Here is a 7,005-nt window from a genome sequence, read left to right on the forward strand (position 1 = left end):
ACGGGCGGCCACCTCGAAGGAAAAAAAAAACAAAACAAAACAAGTGAATTGAATTGAACCCGCCGGTTCACCTGTTCGGCCCATGACAGCTGTGTGTTAATTGGGATCGCCGTTCCTCTTTCAACTTTACCTTTTCGTGTTTCCCCTACTCTCGCACTTCCACCGGTTCCTTACAACTCTTCGGTAATTGAAAGTAAAAAAAAAAGGGGGGGGGGGAGATAATAATAATAAATAAATGAAAAAAAAAAGGAAGAAACCACTCAAAATAAAGAAAATGGAGAATAAATATCAAATAAAAAGGAAACTTCCAGCAAAATTGGAGAACTATACGTAAGTAATGAATTTAGCCGTCGTTAAAGACTTTGGAAGGGAAAGGCTTTAACGAATTGCGGTTTGCTCTATATCTATTTACGGCATGGGCTGCGTCGACGTATAAAAGACTCTCCAACTCACTCTGGCATCCACACCCCCACGAGCATGTGAGCTTCCGTTTTCCTCGGCTCTGTGGGAAAATTCATTAACCCAAAGTCGAGACTCACACATTGCGGCTGAAGATAAAAATTGAAGAAAAAAAAAGAAAATAAATTCAAACAACATTTCAAAAAGAAATCAAAACAGCTGGGAACTTTGCTTCCATGTATACGCCCAGAGGATGGACGCCTTTTCTACGTCCCACGTTTGCGCCTAGTTATCAGAGTATTAACGGCATTATAGCTTTTGATTGTTGGCATCGTTCCTCCTATACTTGATTTAGAGCTTCGTTTCAGGGCTTAACAACAATATCTTAAACGAGACACGATCCGTCATCATCAGCCCGCCATTTTACAAAAATGAAAAAAACAAAGAAAACATATAAATCGTTGTAAACAACGTATAGCTACTCGGTTGTTGTTCATCCAACGACTCGAAAACAGCTTTGAAAACGTTGAAGTTTGTGCTCGTGCAGGAGGCAATGGTGCCGCGTGCGTGCTGCATATATGCCACCATCGGTATATATACGCAGGTCGTAACACCGCAAACCTGGGCAGAAATCTCTCCGTTGTGATGGATATGTTCGCTGCTCGGGAATCAAACGACATTCGTTGGCGTGAGAGAGGCAGGCAAAGGGTACATCTTTTCTCAACCTAGCCAATCTTCTTTGTCTTTTGGCATTTGAATTGCGCAAGAGATTTTCTTTTGGTATAACGCAGAAGACGTTGATGGACAGCGACATTCCGCCCGTCTCGCCATTTATTCAGGGTCGTCTTTTCTTTCGACATTAGCCACGGCTGCCAATGGCAAAAAAAAACCTAGATAAAATGGTGGGAACAAAAAATGCAGAGTGCAACGTATACAAAAAGCAAAGCACAAAGGACAAAGGACTACGTTTTTTGTTGTTGTTCTATTCCGCTTGAACGCAACACTTTGCGTTTCAGGAATGTCACAGCTACCAGCCTACCACACGATTGTATAAAGCTATTCCATCAATGCCCTGCCAATGCCAATCTATCGAGCGTGTCGTTTCTCCTTACCTAAACTGTTTATTATCCTCGTACAATTCAGAGGTGTTGGACTGTTACAGGCCCAAAGTGACGCAAGTCAGGTGTAACACAATTGCTGTCCCTTTTTTTTTTTCCTTGCGGTTTCGTTTGATTCGATTGGGCACAATGCCGATACAAAAATGGGCTAAGAGAGAAAACCAGAGACATCAAAGTGTCAAGACACAGTACGCACGCACAGAGTGTTGGTGATCGAGGAAGCGGCTGTGATACAAACGTACGATAATAATATTCAATCACCGAACGAAGGTGGCGGCTGCCCTTTGTCCAGACATGCATATAACTTTCGAACATTTATCCCGATCGTGAGTGGATTGAATAGGAAAACCCATGGGAATGGGACAGACAAATCATTTCCGCCAAACAGGTTGACGAGATGCAATCAGAATTCTCACCAGAACCAATCCAATTACCGTCGTTACGAAGCGCATAAAAAAAATAAAAGGCAAACGACAAACGCAGTGAAAACAAAAGATGAACGAAACACGCTGATCCGTTTCAAGTAAAACGAGGGGGAAATTTTCTAGAAATATTTTTAGATTTTTATTGTTTTTTTATTTATTGTTTAAGTTTTAACTTTGAACGCTTTAAAATGCTTTTCAACAAGTTAGCGCTTAACAGAGCATTGTGTGCAGACACCATCCACAGTGCCCTGATGGAATGCATAGTTTTTTAAGAAGAAAACTCGTTAAAACAAAGCCTTATCTTATCAGCTCCATCCTCCCCTCTACGGAAACATGGCGATAAAGCAGAGTCTTGTCTTTGGAGAGTGACACTCGGCCGTGGAATCAACAGACGATACCGTTTGTTGGTTCGAAAAAGAGGACCATCTGTCACTTGGGTATACACCATCAAGTCGAAAACGTCCACAAAATTGATTTCCTTCGCCTTCATTTTCAACCAAAATTCCGTTTCTGAGTGTCAAACCATTCAACCGTTGTTCATTAGACAAATTCTAATTGATAATTGATTTTTGATTTTTGTACATGTCGCTGAACGTTTGAACTGTTAAAACTTGAGTAGACCTGTATGCTACGCGTCGATTGTTTAACGACAAAAATAATTTTTCTTTAACTGAATACAAGTAAAATTATGCATTCATAAGGATAAAAATGAGCGTCTGCATGCCAGTCACGTCGTTGTCGTCCTCGAATCTCGCCATTTTTCGCATCTCGCACATATCCTGCATTTTTCGGGTTAGTATACACTGACACGCCATAATAAATTGTCACGGATTGTTACAATACGTGTGCGTCTTATCCGCCTCTTCAAACAAAACAAAAAAACACGAATGTTTCTCTTTTTCGTACAAAGTTGGCCATGACTTGTGACTGAAATGTGAGAATTTGCGGTCTCATTTGAATTTCGAATCACGAGACGGAATCATGTGCCGTAACACAAATGCCATCGGTTTGCGCAAACACAATAGCTCAGACGCTCCGTTTTCAATTTAGCTTTATGCAGTTTATTAAAATTCTCATTTGGATTTCATCAAGGACGTCTACCGCAGGCCATTCGTCGGATTGATATTTTGGGCATGGCTGTTGAATAGTTCGTTTTTCATCTGACTCTTGAACTTGCACAAGATGTCAAAGGAAAAAGCGATCGCATATCATAAAAGAAGAAACGTCCGCATGCCATGCCGCATGCCGAACAATGACTTATACGGCCAGCTTTTGCAACACTTTTTCTGTTGAAATTATAGTCGGCGGTGGTCTCACCCGAAACAATAGAATGTCTTCCGTGCTGACGGCTGCTACATTTTTTTTTTTTGTTAGCCCAAGTTCCATGTCGTCAAATAGTTCATTTTAGAATTCCAATCAGACTATCGTAAATGGAATTTATTGCGCCATTTAAAAGTTCTGTGTGCAACCATCATTTCTAGTGAACGCAACACAACACATGACCAAATTTAGCTAAACTTTTATTTTGCATAAAAAAGCCAAAAAACAAAACAAAACAAAAAAAAACAAAACAAATTACACCGAGAAGAAAGGAATGACTAACGAGCACTTTCTCTGGCGCTCTAGCCGCTATTTATAAACAAAGCAAAACGAACAATAGAGCTGGTTAACTATTTTTTCGTCGTCTTCCCCTTTTATTTTCGCTTTTTTTTTTTCAAAAGTGAACATTCCTGATGATCGCCTTCGTCGCCTGTGCCCTTCCAGCGCAGCGTATATATACAGCACGCAGTTAACATAACCATCCTCTTTCTGCGCAGCAGGGACGCTACTTTTCTCCACCCACAAAGGTGAGCTCTAAGACGCGTTTCGCATTTGAACTGTCTCCCACACAAGATGTTACAAGAGGAGAGGAGATTTTAGGGGGGTTCCGCCGGTCGCTACAGGCCATTGCCCACCCTAACAGGAATGACCTGACAGTCATCCGCGTGATGCGCACCGCTTGAAAATTCTTTTTTTTTTTTTTTGTTTTGTTTTCTTTCTATTTTTCACCCTGTGCTCCGTGGTGGTCATCGTCATGGGTAGAAGATGAGTAGTGGGGGGGCATCAAAATATGTTCTTGTTTTCTTGTTGGACAATAAGTCCTATCTGCGACTCCGGGTGAAGTCGACCTTCGAACTCTCTGCACAGTATGTAGACATGCATATATACATCGATCTCATGTGCATATATTTGAATGAAAGGCGATGATCTTGGGATTTCTTTTGGGTGATTCTTAATTTTGTTTCTTTATTTTTTTATTTTTTGCTTACTTCGTCAAGGTGTTACAGGCACCTGAGACCCCGATGAATAATTTATCCGCCACCCATTCCAGAGTTTCCAGGTTGCTCTTGGCTGTGGGCGACTGGGCGCTCGTCGTTGCTTTCTTCTTCCCCTCTTTTCGGCTATTTGGTATTTTATTCTTTATTTTTTATTTTTTTTTTTTTGTAATAATAATGACCGCGTAGCGGCGCCCCGAGGTTTTTTTTTTTTTGTTTTGTCTTGAACTTGATGGGCGGAGGAGGGCACCCAAGCCTTGTTTCGCTTCTTTTCCGTTCGAAGAAAAAAAAAACCAAAAAAGAAAAAAAAAAATACTCTGTTGGATATAAGGCTGAAGAACCCGGTGATTATCCAGCAACTGCCCATTTCGTTAGTGAGTTAAAAAAAAAAAAAAAAGAATGAAACAGAGAATAGAAGAGAGGCCCTGGTCTGGCGTCATCTCATTACCTGGTCTACGCACGTCCTCACGGACCAACCTTGGCCAAGGGTGGGCTACTTCGTTCTTTTCTCTTCCTCACTATATGGAGAACCGGCTTCGGTATAATTCTACATCAGCAACAAGTTTCACTCAGCGACCAGCCATATACCTGTCGTTTTTTTTTTTTTTTTTTTACTAAGAATCCATTTTGTCTTTTTTTTTTTTGTCTTATTCTTTTTGTAATCGACCAGACAAGCGCAACGTACACATACTCCACACAAATACATGGGCTTTGAAAAAATATATATTGAGGAACATGCACGCACCTGCTCTTCGACTGTTTAGATTATTAGTTGGGCTTTGAATTTGTAGCAACAAAGGAGACTTGTGTGGAGTCTATACTGAAACAACATACGTATCTTCGAGCGTTGTTCACACGCTTTACAGGCCCTCAGTTTCTATACGTGATGAATTATGAAACAACCACAAATCGACGTAGTTCCTTAGCTTTTCGTTCAGTCTATTTTCTGACCAGTAGCTCACCTGTAATTTAAGCGATTCCATGGGATCGGGGCGGTGAGAACATGTCGGTTGGAATTCTGTAGGAAAAAAGAAAATTCTAATTCAAATAAGAAAAAGGAGAAACGCTCTTTGGCTTAGCTCCGCTTGCTGGCCGGTTATACCCGCAAATATGTTTTTTTTTTCTTTTTTCTTTTTACACGGACGGAAAACCATATTAGTTTTTCAAATCTTTTTGTTGTTGTTTCCACGAATCTGCTGTGATGTGAATGCAAAAAGGTAACAGACCAACGGTTCTGAATATGTATCATCCGAACTACGCTGAATGCCAGCTATAGGTTTACCTTCGCATTCACTAACAAAAGGTCGACATCGTGTTGTTTCTTTTTTCTTTTCTTTTCTTTTCCTTTTTTTTTTTTTTACAGGGAAAAGAAAGCTATTTCGAGACAACAAGTTGAAGAATGAGGAGACGTGGACGGCTGTGGACTTCCATTACGGAGAATTTCCTTTTAGCGTCTAGCGATTGACGGATGATGGAAGTTAGGACCTTACGCGGTCGTTCAAGTTCCACTGGACCGAGCCAGGGTGCCTATCAACGTCAATATCTATTCCATGCCACGTTTCCCTAGTTCTATACCTCCAACGGAGAAACATTGATACAAGTAAAAATTAAAATACACAAACACAGACAAAAATATAAAGGAAAGAAACGCACAGAACAGATTTATTTATTTATATATTTATATATATATATATGTATTTAAAAAAAAAAAAAAAAAAAAAAGAAGTCAAAATGCCTAAGCGTCGTATAGAGTTGGATAAAATAAAATAAAAAAAAGAAGGTGGGAGGGCGAGGAACATAGCGGAGCCACCCGTGGCGGGCCTCCCAACAAGCCGCCTCAAACAACCCTTACAAGGCATGTGTTTATGGCACCACCGAAGACGAAAGAAGAGGGCAAAAGAGAGATGGAGAGAGAGAGAGGTTGAAAGTTTCCTCTTCTTCTTTTTCTCTTCTTATTCTCGTGTTGCATTTTATTTTTATTTTTTTTTGTTTCGTCTCACTATTATTTCTTTAAAAAATAATATCGCTGGGTGATTCAATTCTTCTGGATTGTGGACTATGTTTAACCGTAGCTAAACAGAAAGCTAACTCTTCCGTGCCATTTCGAAAAGAGTGAATCGAAAAAAATATTGAAAATTAAAAAAAATCCGATAGATGACATGCTACGGAGCACGATTATTGGCGTCTGGAACACACCACCGAGATATGATCAAAACGTAATGGAACTACTAAACGGCAAGAAAAGGCAATCCTTTGCTAGCGTGACTTGTCGAAGAATGCAATCTCGTTTATACCTCACCTATTCTCTTCCCAAACCGAAACAAAAAACGCCATATACTGTAGCTGAAATTGTTTGGTTTTGTTTTGTAACCCAAATAGAAAATCAATTACTTTTCGTGCTCATTTGGGGTCCATGGATTTTTCTTATTTTTTAACGAGCGATGCTGAGCGTGTCTGTATACATAAGTAATACGCGCACCCATGAGCAGAGCGTATGGGTAAAACTATGCGAGGTATATAACCCCAGCCGTGACCTTTCTGATCCATACACAACCAAATGCCGAAGGCCGAGCCCAATTTGAAATGTTAACGAAGGGCACCTCGGTGAAAAGAAGAACCTATCAAAAGGGCATTTAAATAACCGACTAAAGGAAGAGCAACAGAAACAAGGTAGTATCATGACTATCTGGAAGAAGAGCACTGCCTCCTCTTCGGTCTTCCTCCTCCAGGAACGATAATGATGATGGA

The 7,005-nt window shown here is 40.4% G+C and overlaps 1 long non-coding RNA gene across 1 annotated transcript; it reads left to right on the plus strand.

The window, feature by feature from the left end:
* The first annotated feature begins 3,210 nt into the window (after nt 1–3,210).
* LOC123475761 lies at nt 3,211–5,911 on the plus strand. The gene is made up of 3 exons (XR_006651072.1): nt 3,211–3,789; nt 4,261–4,390; nt 5,621–5,911. It is a non-coding gene; the product is annotated as an uncharacterized LOC123475761 (long non-coding RNA).
* The last annotated feature ends 1,094 nt before the right edge of the window (nt 5,912–7,005 follow it).

The sequence above is a fragment of the Daphnia magna genome, linkage group LG9, assembly GCF_020631705.1.
Source record: "Daphnia magna isolate NIES linkage group LG9, ASM2063170v1.1, whole genome shotgun sequence".
Classification (NCBI taxonomy): Eukaryota; Metazoa; Arthropoda; class Branchiopoda; order Diplostraca; family Daphniidae; genus Daphnia; species Daphnia magna.